The 14434-nt window shown below is 45.0% G+C and overlaps 1 protein-coding gene across 4 annotated transcripts in view; it reads left to right on the top strand.

Annotated features, from left to right (window-relative positions):
- The window catches only part of fynb (FYN proto-oncogene, Src family tyrosine kinase b), a 76605-nt gene that overhangs the window by 13856 nt on the left and 48315 nt on the right, over nt 1-14434 (top strand). For 3 of the 4 annotated variants that reach the window (XM_012878257.3, XM_012878256.3, XM_012878255.3), the window contains exon 2: nt 4802-4876. The exons of the other annotated variant lie outside the window; for it this stretch is intronic. The gene's annotated coding sequence lies outside the window, so the exon portion shown is untranslated. The remainder of the gene's footprint in view (nt 1-4801; nt 4877-14434) is intronic. 4 annotated transcript variants of the gene reach the window in all.

Below are 14434 nucleotides of genomic sequence, written 5' to 3'. Positions count from 1 at the left end.
CCTTGATGCCCAGAGCTGTGGACGGGGGGGCCGCTGTTCCTCCCACCATTTGGCCCCCTAACACCTAGAATCTGGCCGCCTTTCTCCGGGTCCTGCTGAGTTCAGCCACTTGAGCAGCCCACTCATCTGTGTGAGGCGCTGCGGCGGGGCCCAGTGAGGCGGGGCCCAGTGAGGCGGGGCCCAGTGAGGCGGGGCCCAGTGAGGCGGGGCCCAGTGAGGCGGGCCCAGTGAGGCGGGGCCCAGTGAGGCGGGGCTCAGTGCGGCGGGGCCCAGTGAGGCAGCTTGTTGTGCCGTGGACGGCCGTGTGACGGCTCTGAGGCTGAATGAGCTTCACCCCCGCTGCCGCTCTGCCTTTATGTTTAACCAGAGGGGGCTGCCTCTGAAAGGAGTCCATGCCGGTAGCCCCTCTCCATGTGGGTCCGGACCAGCTCAGACCAAGACAGGCGTGAAGCACATAAACGGCGCCCATTCTTTTCTGATGCTAATGAAGACTTGAATCCTCGCTCCCCTTTCAGCTTTCTATCATTAAAGCTAAAAAGCTTCCGATACAGAGTCGCATATGTTTCTTTCCATGGCCTAAATTCAACTTTCTTTGACTTTCTTCCCCTTTTAGAAGGGGAAGACACAGACGACAGTATGTTTTAACAGGATTTCTGGAGATAGAACAACACAGAGTGTGTGACTGACAAGTGGGAGGAAATAGATGGTGGTTTTCTTTTCCTTCTTTTTTTAATAAAACGTTTAGATGTTCTTTTTTATGGCCCCTAATCTGATTTAATACATTAATCTGCACCCTGCAGGAAGTCGAACCTCCACCTCTACATCTTTTGCTGCCTCTAACCTGTAGTTAGCTAACCCCAGCATCCCTGGTGACCAGAGGCATCCCCTCAGCATGATGCTGCCTCTACCCTGTTTTACAGCTCAGGGTGCTGGTGCTAGTTCTCCACCACACATAGACTCTTCTAAGGCAGTCTAATCCATGCTCAGCCCTTCAGAGTAGGTGGACCTCCACGTGTTGGTAGGTCCGCCGGTTCTCTCCATGTTCAGATGACGGATTGAACAGAGCTCTGGGAGACGTTCAGCGCGTGAGACCTAACCCTGCTTTTAATAGGACCACAGCTTCCTCCCTGACCTGTCTGCTGGGTCCCTTGGTCTTCATGATGCTGTCTGTGCTCTACTGTTGTGTAAAGAACCTCTGAGGCCCAGAAAGAGAACAGCTGCATTCAGACTCAGGTTGAGTTAAACGTGGTTAGTTTAGATTTGCCAACCTGCGGACGTCTGAAGGCGATCGTTTGCATTGGGTCGGTCTTAAAGGGGCCTGAATTTATACGTACGCCACACTTTTCAGTTTTTTTTTTTTTTTTAAAGCGCGTATGATTTTCCAACACAACGTGACCCTGTCAGCTGGTTGTGATGAGTTGCGCTGGTCGTTCGGTGCTGTGCTGTCCACATGCGTCTGATGAGAGCACGCCGCCACAGGCTGTAGAGGAAACCCGTCAAAGCAGATTCTCACCGCCTCATCCTGTTGTCCTCGTTATTTTTGTGTTTCTGCGCTCTCTGAGTTCCCCAGCTGTACTCCGCCGCGATCGATTTGGTGCCTCATTCAGCCCGACAACAGGAAGAGCTTGTGCAGAGGACCCTTGCAAACACAGGCCAGAAGCAGCTGCAGCAGCTTTCAGTGCAGGTGTCTGCTGCTGCACTCCACCAAAGCCCGCTGGTAATCTGGGCTCCATTAATGCCCCGCTCCGGCAATCGGTGAATCTACAGAGGCAGATTAAATTAGATTAGCGAGGCTGAGCTTTAAAGTTAAATCAGTGGCTAATGACTTTGAGCATATTTGGCAGCAGTGACAGCGCATCTTTTGTAAATAAAGGTCAGCTGGGAGGCAGGCTGTGCAGTTAGCCCCGGCCCCATACTGCCACACAATGTCTCCACTGTGCCCACTCTGCTGTCAGTCAGTCAGCTGGCAGCAGCTGAAAACTGCACTTATCTACTGAACAAAAGTTGCCATGTGTGCAGATCATAAATTTCCTTTATGGTTTATTTGTGCAGATTTTTTTTGGGACTTTGTTTCCCCACAGATCTAAAACTTACAAAGCTCTCATTCAGCGGCAGGAGTTGATGAAAGGGCCGAGGGCATGTGCCCTCCACCATTGTTCCTCCTAGTTTGCAAAGAACCGACTCCTCCTTTTTTGGAATTAACACATTTCCATGACTTCTTTTTTGTCTTTAAAAGTTATAGCTTCATAGAGGAATCTACATAAGTAATTAGGGATGCGCGATATATCGCCATTAACATCGGTGTTGGTCGGGGTTGGTCGTTTTCTGAACTTATCGGGCCGATGTTACCAACAGTTTATTTCCATCTAGTTACCCTTGGTGCCTGTGTTTCAGGAGGGGGAGGGTTCGTCATGCAGTTTTTGTGACAGTGATGCATCACAGCCAGGATTGTGGGGGTTTTAAATGAAGCGGAGATGCAGTGTCAGCAGTGTGGTCGGTTTTCCCGGAGTCGAAAGAAGACATACGAAAAGCAGTGCGTAAGTCTAGACCCACATTAAAAATTCAGTAAGCATATTTTCTAACTCTAATATTAAGATCGCTAGCGGCCCAAATTTTCATATGGGTGCATCCCTACACGTTATGCTTCTATGGTTCTGTAGTACAAATTGTATAGCAAACGTTTGACTCCTACTGAACACAGTGTGAATGTCATTGCCACTTCTCTTTGGTGGAGTTGCAGTTTCATGATCATTCAGAAGATTGTGGAAGAACATTTCCCCACATCTCACATCTTCCTAGAAGTGGATGTCATAGGAGAGTCACATCACAGTCAGAGTGGGACCAAACAATTGTCAGAGAAACTAGAAATAAAAGAAGACAAGAGCTACATCTTAGGCTGTAGTGCCATGTAAAACATTAACATGTAGCAGCATGATCTCGGTCTGCAATTGTTTTGTCTGAATGAAGCAAAAGGCTTCTGGAACGTCCTTCAGACAGACGAGGCCAGGGTGGAGGTGTCGGGTCATAACTCGATGCTCCATGGCTGAAGCCAACCAGATGGGCCGTTTTATGGAAGCAGTCGTACCTCATACCAGCTCCTGAGCACAGCGATGGTTTGGGCTTGTTGAGGAGAGATAGGAGCACTGCACTTTTTAGTCATGAAGTCCTCCATCTACCAACGTTTCCAGAGCCAGATGTAAGGCTGGTAAAGGTTTAGCCCGAATGGAGCCGTTCAATGGAGCAATGAAACAAACCCAGGAGAATGGCTTCAAACAAAGAAACAATCAGTCCAGACCTCAACATGTAATCTTAAATCACAGAATACAACCAAACTGTTAAGGTGGCATACAGCCCCTCCCCCTACATCCAATGAAGAGCCCAAGAAGACGGCAGATCAGAGGCTGCCGTTCAGAACTATTTTCTGTAGCGTGATCTTCCGTACGTTTCCTCCAAAATCAGCCATCGATGCATAACACAACAGGCACCCAGGGTAAACAGTCTGATAGCTAAACCCTCACCTCCTGAAGTGGAGATTTATCTGCTGTTTATTCGGTGAGGAGCGTGCAAACTTAACAGACAGGCATCCCACAGAGGGGTTTACACCGGTCTGTCTGCAGCTCACCACTGTGGGAAACTGGGAAAGCTTTGTGACAAAAACTGCAATTCTGAAGACTAAAATTTAGTTTTGGCAACATTGCACCATGAGGTCGGATAGAATGGGCCTCAGAGATAAAAGTAGAGTTGGCGAAGGCTGCAGTTAGAGGCTAAGTGAAGATCTGCACGGTGATTTATCTGCTGAGGAGCAGTAAGTTGAACACTCAAAGGTGAACTGTAATCAAATCTGCAAATACTGACATAGCTGGAATATCACTTGTTTTTAGCATTGTGGTCAATAACTGTTGATTTGGGCTTATTTTGGTGGGCGGAGGAGCTACAACACCACAGAATAACCAAGAAGGCTGTAAGTTTCCAGCTGTTTACTTGTAGCCGTGGTTGGATATTTGCGCTCAGCGGATTCGGCGGGGTGTTTTAGTTTGAATCTAGTGAGTGCAATTGTCTTGTGATTTGCGTCTTTTATATCAGATAAGGCTTTTATTTTTAAACGATGTTGGCTTCAAAAGACTTTTCAGTTCACCTTTACCAAACTGGCATCCTACGACAGCATTGAAAATCCTTATCCTACTGTTCTTAGTAACGTGACTAAAATTACCTGGTTTTTTATCTGCTTTATAAACCAATAGAGAAGCGATATGAGATTTATTTATGTTTTATTTAAAGACTTTTAGGCCCTAAAATCTGACGATGTGCAGCCTTTACACCAGATGGCCACAGGTCTGGATGCAGGGCATGGGTTAATGATCGCCACCTGCTGGCCATGCTTTGCTGCGCTTTGATTGAAGCTGGCAACGTGTGCATGGTTTATAATGAACCACAGCAGTCACATTGGTGCTGACATGTTTCCGTGTCAGCGAGGTTTTTTTCCCTCTCCCCTGTGGATGGAATTATTCATCCCAGCTGCTCTAATCTGTCTTCATCAACCCCCGTCTCTCTCCCATCAGTGGGTAACCTGGATACGGCGTATAATCCACCAAAATAGTGATACAAGGTTAAACCAGTAGCTCTGACAGGCCCGTGGTCCCATGGTGCCGTCCCAAAGCATTCTGGGAAAAGAAATTAGCATGTTCCATTTTCACAAAGAAGCGCGAGCGACTGTTGCTGGCACATGCCGATGATTTTTTTTTTGTCTTCCATATTTTATTAAATGCAGCGATGAATAATTGAGCTCCTCTGTATCCCACAGGGCCTGTGTTTTTTTCGGCAGCGCACAAAGCAATGTGGAGGAAATAAAGATCCTGATACGGCGCGTAAACCAGAGGTACGACTCTTCACACCACGCCGAGCTCACTTACAGAAGATCCATCTACCCAGGCGTCTCTGTTCACATGCATGTGTTGAAATATGGCCTGATTGCTGCAGCAGCAGATGGTAACGCCGCTCCTTCTGGAGAGTTTCCGCCTCTTTGAAAGAATACGGGTCAGAGATGGTTTGCCGCGGGGCAACCCGAGGCTCCATACCTGTAGTCCATTAGTGGGGACCGAGGACAAAAGCCAAACGGTACAGGAGGTTTGTGCTTCCTGTTAAAGTGGCATTTGCTGGGTCAGGTCTGACTCACAGGTCAGCAGATGCAACCAGCTGAAAGCTCAGGCGTTGCATTGTGTGTGACCTGAAGCTCCATTTTTACTGCTGCAGTGCAGCAGGCAGGTCAACCTGTAACACTCTCCTGAGAGTTACTGTGAGGTAAAGCATGATTGTTGAAAAGAATTCAAAGATTATTGAGATTAATGCTGGATTGGTGTGATTTCACTGTGAGCGTTTCTGGACTGAGAGCTGTTGCTGTGTGCAGATATACCTCTCCTTAGACGCTGATTCAGCAACAGTCCTGCACACTGCAAAAATGGATCTAAAAATAAGTGAAAAGTTCTTAAAGTTAGTGTATTTATCCTTGATTTGAGCAGGTAAATAAGATTATCTGCCAATGGAATGAGTATTTTAACCCCTAAAATAGGGTTATTAGACATCCTGCATTTGAAATAAGATGATGGAGATGAATTTTTCCTATTTTGAGTGCAAAAATCTTATTCTATTGGCAAATAGTCTTATTTACCTGCTCAAGTCAAGAACAAATACACTAATTTTAAGAACATTTTACTTATTTCTAGTTCTGTTTTTGCAGTGCAGAAGGACGACTGACCTCCTCAGTGACGTAAAAATAAGCTTTCACCCCGCACAGATTTCTTCAATTTGTGCTTTTTTTTGGTCAAACTTAGATTCTTCACATAATCAAGCTAATTTTAATATCAGACACAGATAACCAGAGTAAAAACAAACAAACAAAAATATGTCGGCTGTATATTTCCTGCTGCAATACTCGCAGTTACCGGCAGCTGATAAAAATCCTTTTCAGTGTTTGTTACGCAACATATTTTTGGAGATATAGCGTGCAGTCAATGAACATTTAGGTCTGCAGAGAGGATCACCTCCATCCATCCAGGACGTGTACAGATCCAGGATCAGGTATAGAGGCAGCTAACATCTCTGCAGACCTCACACCTCCTGCACACAACCTGTCCAGACATTTACCTCCAGGGCGGCGCTACAGAGCGCTGTTTATAAAAACACAGAGAGAGCACTCAGATCAACGCCATGCTTCATTACACCAATCCAACCAGATCTTCCTCGTCGTGCAAACACTTTTACAAAAAGGCTTTTATTTTGATTTCCCATTTTATATGTTTGTATTTTAATTGTCTTCATCGAGAGCAAAGGGGAACCAAAGTCACATTCCTTGTTGGGCCCTCAGCAGCGATGGCCCTTCACACAGTCACCCCCACTTCAGAAAAAACGGAACTGTTCCTTTAGAGGTTCCCTTTAAAAGATAACAGAGAGAGGCTGGTTCCTTGGAATCATGAAAGAGGAAATCCTCTCAGTCATAGCAGTCCTTAGTGTGCGTAGACACATGGTTATTTTAAGAAGTCAGAGGAAGAGAAAAGAGGGTAAACACCAGAACACATCTCTGACAACATCATCAATCCTAAAAAGACAAACCAACATGTTCCCCGAAGGCTCTTTGTTAACAGAGTTCTCCTCAAACACTGTGGATCCCGCTTTAGCACCTGCGGGTCTGTTCATACTCCCGTTCTGTTACCCACACATCACCGTTTCATCCTGCATCCCCTCTGGACCCTTCAGACCCGTGAACCTGACTGTTATCTAGTAGTTTATGTCTCTGGGCAGTTAAATGTTTTCATAAACTATACAGTCTAACAGCACAAGCTCAAATCTCACAAATCATTTATGACAGATCATGACCTCTGGACAAGCCAATACTCAATACAGATTGTCTTGTTGAAGACACCTTTGGCAACCTGATGACCGTCGGGTATCAAGCAACGACACGGTGAAGCGGTGAAATGGCCTGCAGGCTCATCTGAAGGAAAACAATCATGGAAAAGAGGAACCAGGACAGAACCGATCAGTGGCTGGCTGGGGATAAGCACCAGGAAACGGGTTAGCTCTGTACTCTCCCATCACAGGCGGTGAATTTATTATGCGGGCTCAGTCATCGCCGCACCAGTGTGCTCCCGTTTCCTGCGTAGCGTCTGTGCGCCTCGGTGCGCGGCAGCGTGGGCTTGTTGCAGAGCGCCGCTGCAGCCCGGGGTGTGACTCAGCCTCTTTCTGGAGGCCCGGCAGAGTGGCGGCCGGCGATGCCAAGCGAGGGAAGACGTGTCAAAGTCCTCAGCGCGGCAGGCGTCAGAAGAAGCCTTGCGAGGCTTTGCACCGTTGGCACATCAGACGCAGCCCTTCTGCGGGAACCCTTGTTGGAGGGTGTGAGGAAGAGTGTGTGTGTGTGTGTGTGTGTGTGTGTGTGTGGGGGCTGCGCCGTGGGAAGCCTGGTGTGAAACAGCAGATGAGTCACAGATTCCGATCATCTTGTACAGTCAGACACTTCTCAGTGTCTCTGAGAGTTTCTGCCACATGTAGAAATAAATCAGCAGAGACGGTGGACGTAGCTGTCCTCTGGTGATTCTGGCTGGAATCAGCACCTACTCGGCCTCTGCTTATGCTGGATGTGAGCTGGCTGCCACGCGGGGCTGTGCAGCTTCAGGCCCACACGTCACAGTTGTGGTAACCCAGTTTGGCTCGTGGTACCAAGATGCAGAGGGAGCGCCGCTAATGAACCTTGTTAAACTTTGCTCCATTACTCTGTCACAGAAAAAGGCCTTTTGGCTTTCCCCTCTGCAGCGAGCGAAGAGATCTATCCGCTGATGCGTTCCTGTTTCACTAGACTCATCACGCCTGCCACCGTACACTAGGCAGCAGTCTGACTGTAGGATCGCTGTGGGGAGAATGAAGTAGAGCAGTTTATTAATATAGCTCCTGTCACACATCACTGTGTTTCACAGAAAAGACAGAAAGACAGACAAATGGGGGGAAAGGAAATAATTGGAGGAAGAAAAACAACAAACCAGGGAGGAAGGGGAAAAAAGGTGAGGAATAAGAGAGGGAGGAAGGATGGAGATGAGGAGATAGAGGGAAAAAGGACACGAGAAATGAAAGGAAGAAAAACAAGAAATGATAAAGGCAAGGTAGAAGGGAGGAGTGAAGGAAGGAAATAAGGAAGATTAAAAGGAAGGGCGCGAGGTGAAATGAAAGGCAGAGGGAAGGAAGTAATGACACAAGGAAGAAAGGGTGTAGAAAAGGAAGGAAACCAGGAAGACAAGAAAGAAGAACATGATGAAGGGAGGTAGGACGCACACGAGGAAGGAAGGACACAAAGGAGAAGGGAAGGAGAGGATGACATTCATGAGAAAGGAGGGGCTGAGAGATGGATGTTTGAAGTCTGGATAAACAGATATTTTTGTTGGTGCTCCTAATTTATTTATCCAGACCTGGAAATGCTGAGATCCGACTTTGTAGGAGCCTTAAAAACTCCTAAAGTGTCATGTTTAAAAAAGATCATCAGTACAAGCAGGCTTAAAGGGACAGCACCATGTCTGCACAGTATTTCTCCTGTCATAAATATACCGCGGAATAATACGCACACATAATTCCACAAAAATGACTAGAAGGAGTTGGAAAACAGCAAAAATCAAAACAACAACAAAATAAACATTAGTAAATAGATGAAACTGCTCATAGCTGAAGCCTTGTTTTCTGTTCACCACTGACGACTGGTGTCTGACGGTTTCCACTCACTGCTTTTTTTTTCTTTTTGGAAAGATCTCTTTAGAATCACTGTGGCTTTTCACATATTTGGAAAGGCTAGGTGATGATGTCCTGTTTGTGGTTTTTTTTATTATTTATTTATTTATATACACACACAACATCTGAGTCAAGTAGAGGCAAACTTGTGGATGTATTTCAAGTCAGGTTCATCCTTGGATATAATGTCCAGATGGCTGAAGGTGGCATGTTCCCCTGTTTAAGCAGGCATAAATGTGATGGCATGTCAGAGCAAGGCCCATGAACCTGACTCAGTTACAGCAGAACTTCCCAGAGCGATGGGAACGATGGTTCATCCAGGCTTCATCCCTGAATGTGTCTGTTAAAGACGGCAGAGGAAAGGCTGGAAAGGACCACAGGCTCCAGCTGATGTTAGCCTGCACACTGACAGAAAAGGAGGTTTGATCCTATTTTAGTCCCGACCATTGGCTAAGTGAAACGGACCCAGGTAATGACGGTAACAGAGGAAGGCCATCCTGCCCGGAGGTTTGCTGCAGACTGGCATGTTTATGGAGCGTGTGGTCTGCTGCAGCCTGTTGGCCTCTGCCGTCTGACAGAGACTGCCTAAAGTTCACTCCGCGTGCAGCAGTGTTGGTGTGTGACGTACAGGCTGTCACTGGAGGCCTGAGGATCATGTGGCTGTGTGACTGACAGAGATCCTGCTGTGCAGATGGTGCCGTACCCTAACCTCATCCTGTTTTACCCCCTCCTCAACCCGCCTTCCCTTCAGCACACGCTGAAGACGGGCGCAGGAGACGCTAAACGCTTCCTTTCTTGCGCTTTTTTTCTGCGTCTCGCTGTAAAGCGGGGGAAGTCTTTATTTTATTCATGTGTCATTAGTCTTCTTTCCTGTCAACCTACTAGAATAGCAGCCGACACATGATCATCTGGTTGCAGTTATGGTAACAAAAGAAACAACTCCCTCTGTTTCCCTTAGATTTCCCCTGCGTTCTGTTGTAGGTTTGCTGCAGTTTGGACGTTTCACATCAATGACCTCATGTGGGACTTCCCTGGTATACAGAGGAGTTCATGGTGGACTCCCAGCAGGCCCATGTCATCACCCTGTTTGAGGTGCTTCTACTGATATCCTGGGTCTAATTCTCATCGTCAATCTCATCTGTTTGTTCAGATGCAACTTTTAAATCGAAGTCCTGCTGCTATGTTCTTTTCAAAGAGAAAAGGGGTTCTCCTTCTGCCCTGAAATCTCGTTTGTATGGCAGCACCAGATGGTTTGTAAGCGCTGTGAGAAGACTGGAACTAGCTAACCATTAGTGACTAAGGACACTATCGTTGGTCCTGACTTCTCTGTTTTAGAATCTGCACCAAAGGCCTAATTCACAATTTGAAGGCAATCTAGACTCCATTTGAGGAGTTAATGTCTGAAATATTTATAATGGTCAAACCTGGATTATTAATTCTTCACTGAATAGAGATTCTTTTAACAGTTAATTAACACTTTTCCCTGTTTGTGAAACGCACGAGTCATTTCAATGCTTCTTAATTGGCATAAGGAAGTCTGAAACTGCACAGTCTTTGATTCAAGAAATCCTTATTTGTGAAAACAAGGAAATGGCTGTTGCTGCCTTTCTCCCAAAACTAACCAAACAGGCGTTGGAGTCAGTCTGTGGGGTGACTGACTACTAGGTATAGCCGTTCCGTACGCACGTTTACTGAACCAATATGCCGTTGTTTTATACCTGAACCCCCACGCAGAATATTTATGTGCACACCTAAGTGCAGAATGATGCGTTCTCTAGGTCAACTTAAAAAAGTGACGGCACATCAGGACTGACCCAACGCCCAGCTATCACTTAACTCTATCCTTCTTTCCAGAAGCAGCAGTGGAGAGAGGTGGGTCGAAGCAGAACTTTATGTCAGAGTACATATCTTTCAAAGGGAAAAAGATGTGTGGCTCAATCTGCATTTAACTTAATTACTGACCTGAAGCAACTTTAACATGACTCTAAACATCACTGGTACTGGTGAAAAATCCGCTCCAAGTCCAGCTATCTGACTGGATACCTATAGTACCCAGTCAGCCCAAACTCTCTCTCTCTATATATATATATATATATTTATAAAGTACCAGTCCAGAAATCTCCTTTGATGATGGAGCATTCAGGCTGCATTCAGGTACAGCTGGGACAGTAGGCTGTTGAAATATCAAAATTCCAAATTGATTTCAATTTTTTCGTGGTTATATTGTTCTGTAGTCTATATCTCCACGTAGCCTACTGGCTATGGCTGCTGATGCTACCTTATTCATTAGAAAAGTCTGGCCATTTCTATACTTTACACGTTTTTAAGTTTTAGAACATAATACAATAAAAATAATTTGTAAAGTTAGAAAAAATATTTTCTGCAGCCCAAAGTAAGTTTTATTTTTATTTATTTCTATAGTTTGAAGCATGCAGAAATTGTACCAAGCCTTGACTGTAGAACCAGGATACATAAAGAACAGAGATTTATGTGTACCATTACACCCAAGTTGACTTCCACATCAGATATTTTCCATCTATGAATAGTCTATGGCACCTACCATTAGAAACTCTATATTGCTAAAATATATCTACCCTTACAACCTTTCCTGGATGAGAACTAGCTTGAAGTTCTGAACTAAGATCATTGCTGATGCTTTTCACACTGACACAATGCATTGATTTGTGCTTGTGTCGAGAAGCTCACGCAGCTACGATCGGTTCAGTCAATGCACTCGATGTCTGCTGCTTACTCTGACGGTCCCTATAGAAGCAACGAGGTAGGACAGATGTCTGTAACGGTGCTTCTAAATCTTGCACTCATTCCTGAGCTTTTGGCTGTAGGTGAGCTCTGAGCTCATGCATTTAGCGGACACAGCCACCATAACACCCAAGGTCTTCAGAGGAGGTATTTCGATGGCCAGTTTAGATAAAGAAGGGTGTGGAGTTTTGCAGCCTCAGCAGCAGCTGCTCTGGCTTCTTCCTGAGGAGGTTCTGATCTGTTGGTTTACACTCTGACAGGTTTGACGTTGAAGGAGCTGCTAGAAGCTCTGGGTGCACCTTGTTTTCTTCACACTTGGTGGTGTTAGTGGTGGTGATGGTGGTGGGGGGAGTGGGGATTATAGAAACTGGTGGAAAGAGGGGCCAACAAAGGAACTTTGCAAATTAGCCTAATCTTTCCCTCCAAGGCAATCATCAATCCCTCTGAGGACACTTGTGTGGCATCTGTGACATCTTAGAGGCTTCAGAGGTCCTCCCACAGAGCTTCAGATATCTAAATCCAACACATAGTTTGGTCCAAGCTGTCTCTGTTCATTCTCTGCTTTGTCATTAAGTGTTATTTACCAGTTAACCAGCACTGGGCTGCAGAGTGGTTCACCGCAGATAAGCACCAGCAGCAGAGCCATGGGGCCTGTCAGTAATCGACCACAATTTCCATCAGCCCCCTACATTTTGGAGGTTTAGCAGTACTGTGGGTTTAATTATGATCGGGGTGGGGCTGCAGCCATATGCCGTCCTCCAGTCCCAAGGGACTAAAGCAGCGGATTAATGAGCGTCCCAGCAGGAATTAATGCTGCTTTAGGTAGCTGCAGTGTTTTGACTGCTGGGAGAGACTCATGAAGGGTGGAGAAGACGGAGAGCCCAGGCTGTCTACCAACAAAAGCTGGACTCCATCTACTTCACCCCTGTTATTTAGTCCTAGATTCAGATACAATGTCTATTCAGCCCTGCAAAAGTATTTTTACCCCTTTAGACACATTTTATTTACAGACTAATTACAGTACAACTTATAGATTTCAGGATGGATTTTAAACCATGATTTATTACTTGGTGATAATCACAAACGTGTTCTTATTACATTTCAGAATACAATAAGAACATTGCACAAGAGCATTGAGATGTCTCACATTTCCGTGCATGTTGCTCCCAAGGAGCTATGTTGACAAGACTTAGGCTGGAAGTGACAAATAACAATCGTTTTCTTGTTTATTTTAAGAATGCTGCAGCAGCAGGAAAAATCCTGCTGTATTCAACAAGCTAAATCCCAAAAGCAAACCAGAAGTGAGAAACAGCAACACTGGGACAACAGCACAACCATCCTCCGCAATGCACGGAGGAAAGAAACTAGGCTACAGCCAGTGTTCATACCCCTTAAACCTTCACACAATATGTCAATACAACTACAAAATGGAATGTATTTTATTAAGGTTGTGTGATAGACCACAGTAAATCAATCAATAAAAATGATACATAGTTTTCAACATTTCTTACAAACAAAAATTAGAAGAATGTCAGACATTTGCATTCTGATGCCTTGACAGTTATAACTCATGCATTTCACTCATGAATAAATGAAAATGCTACTTAGGCGTGTTTCCATCCGCTGGTTTGGAGCAAATGAACCAGGCTACGCAAAGCGTCATTTTGTCACTAATGGCTGTAAAAAATCAGGAAGCAGAGATTGTAAAGTAACCATTACCACACGTAATGAGAATGTGTCGCTTTCAGGCACGTTGTAATTGTTCTGTCATGTCAACTAGTGCTGGTGATGCTGTCCAGAGATGTAGAGAAAGAAATGCAAATCTATGCGCATTACGGGAATATCCGGGAAGATACCGACATCAGTCATGTGGGATAAATGTTCGCTACGTCAAATCTTATTCTGGAAATGTGTTTCCATCTCCCGCTTTGCGCAATAACTTTTTTGAAAAAGCCAAAAACCACCTCAAGCGAGGGTAAAAACGTTTTTGCGAAATTATTTGAGATTATGCCATTTCCAGACACCTTTTCTAAAGCGACACTTCAAGATTTGCCGAGAAACACGTTCATAAAAGCACGGCTACAGTCCAGCTGAAATCACTCTTTTATTGTGTTTGCAATGGCTGTAAATGCAGAAACCTTCTGCAACTACAAGAACAATTTCCTGGACAAACCAGGACTTCAGCATCAGAGGTTCAGCTGTAGTGAAAAATAATTCAGAATGTTGTTGAGTCTCCAGCGAGCACCAAGAGCGTCTCCACCTGAGAAATAAGCTGCACTTTAGTTTAAGTAGGACTATTCCACCATGATGGAGCATCGTGTGGCAAGTAGAAGATGATTAAGTCCTTTAAACATCAGAATATTGAGATCTTGGACTCCAGACTCTAAAGTTGGAACCCCACTGAGAACAGGTGGGGGGTTTTCAAAAAGCAGGTGGATAATTGTGATCAACTCCAAGATAATGGATGGATGGATGGAATTTTTAGTTTTAAAAATTAAAATATTCAACCGTCGTTTTTTTATTCACTATATAGAGCAAACGCCATGACATTGTTAAAATAAAATATTTTAAAGCAGAAATCTTGCCAAATCTGTTTTAGTGATTTTTGTTTTGAAGTGACACGTTTTCACTGAGCCACCCTACTGACACGCTAGATTTATCTCTGGCTCATAGGAGGAAGCAAACATGACCTGATTACCAAGAACTTATCTCTTTAATCAATGTCACACAGCTCTGTTTGTCCATTGTCTTGTTTTTCTTCTAAAATGTCTTTTTATTAAATAAATAACAACTAATGCATTTTAAAATGGATTTTATTTAGAACTAAAGCTTTTGATTCAGTTGCATGATGGAGTCCGATACAAAGATATTCCATATGTAGCCCCTCGAAGTTGAGTTTTCTCCCTGGCTG

The sequence above is a fragment of the Fundulus heteroclitus genome, chromosome 15, assembly GCF_011125445.2.
Source record: "Fundulus heteroclitus isolate FHET01 chromosome 15, MU-UCD_Fhet_4.1, whole genome shotgun sequence".
Lineage (NCBI taxonomy): Eukaryota > Metazoa > Chordata > Actinopteri > Cyprinodontiformes > Fundulidae > Fundulus > Fundulus heteroclitus.
This window is presented reverse-complemented; position numbering and strand designations above follow the sequence as displayed.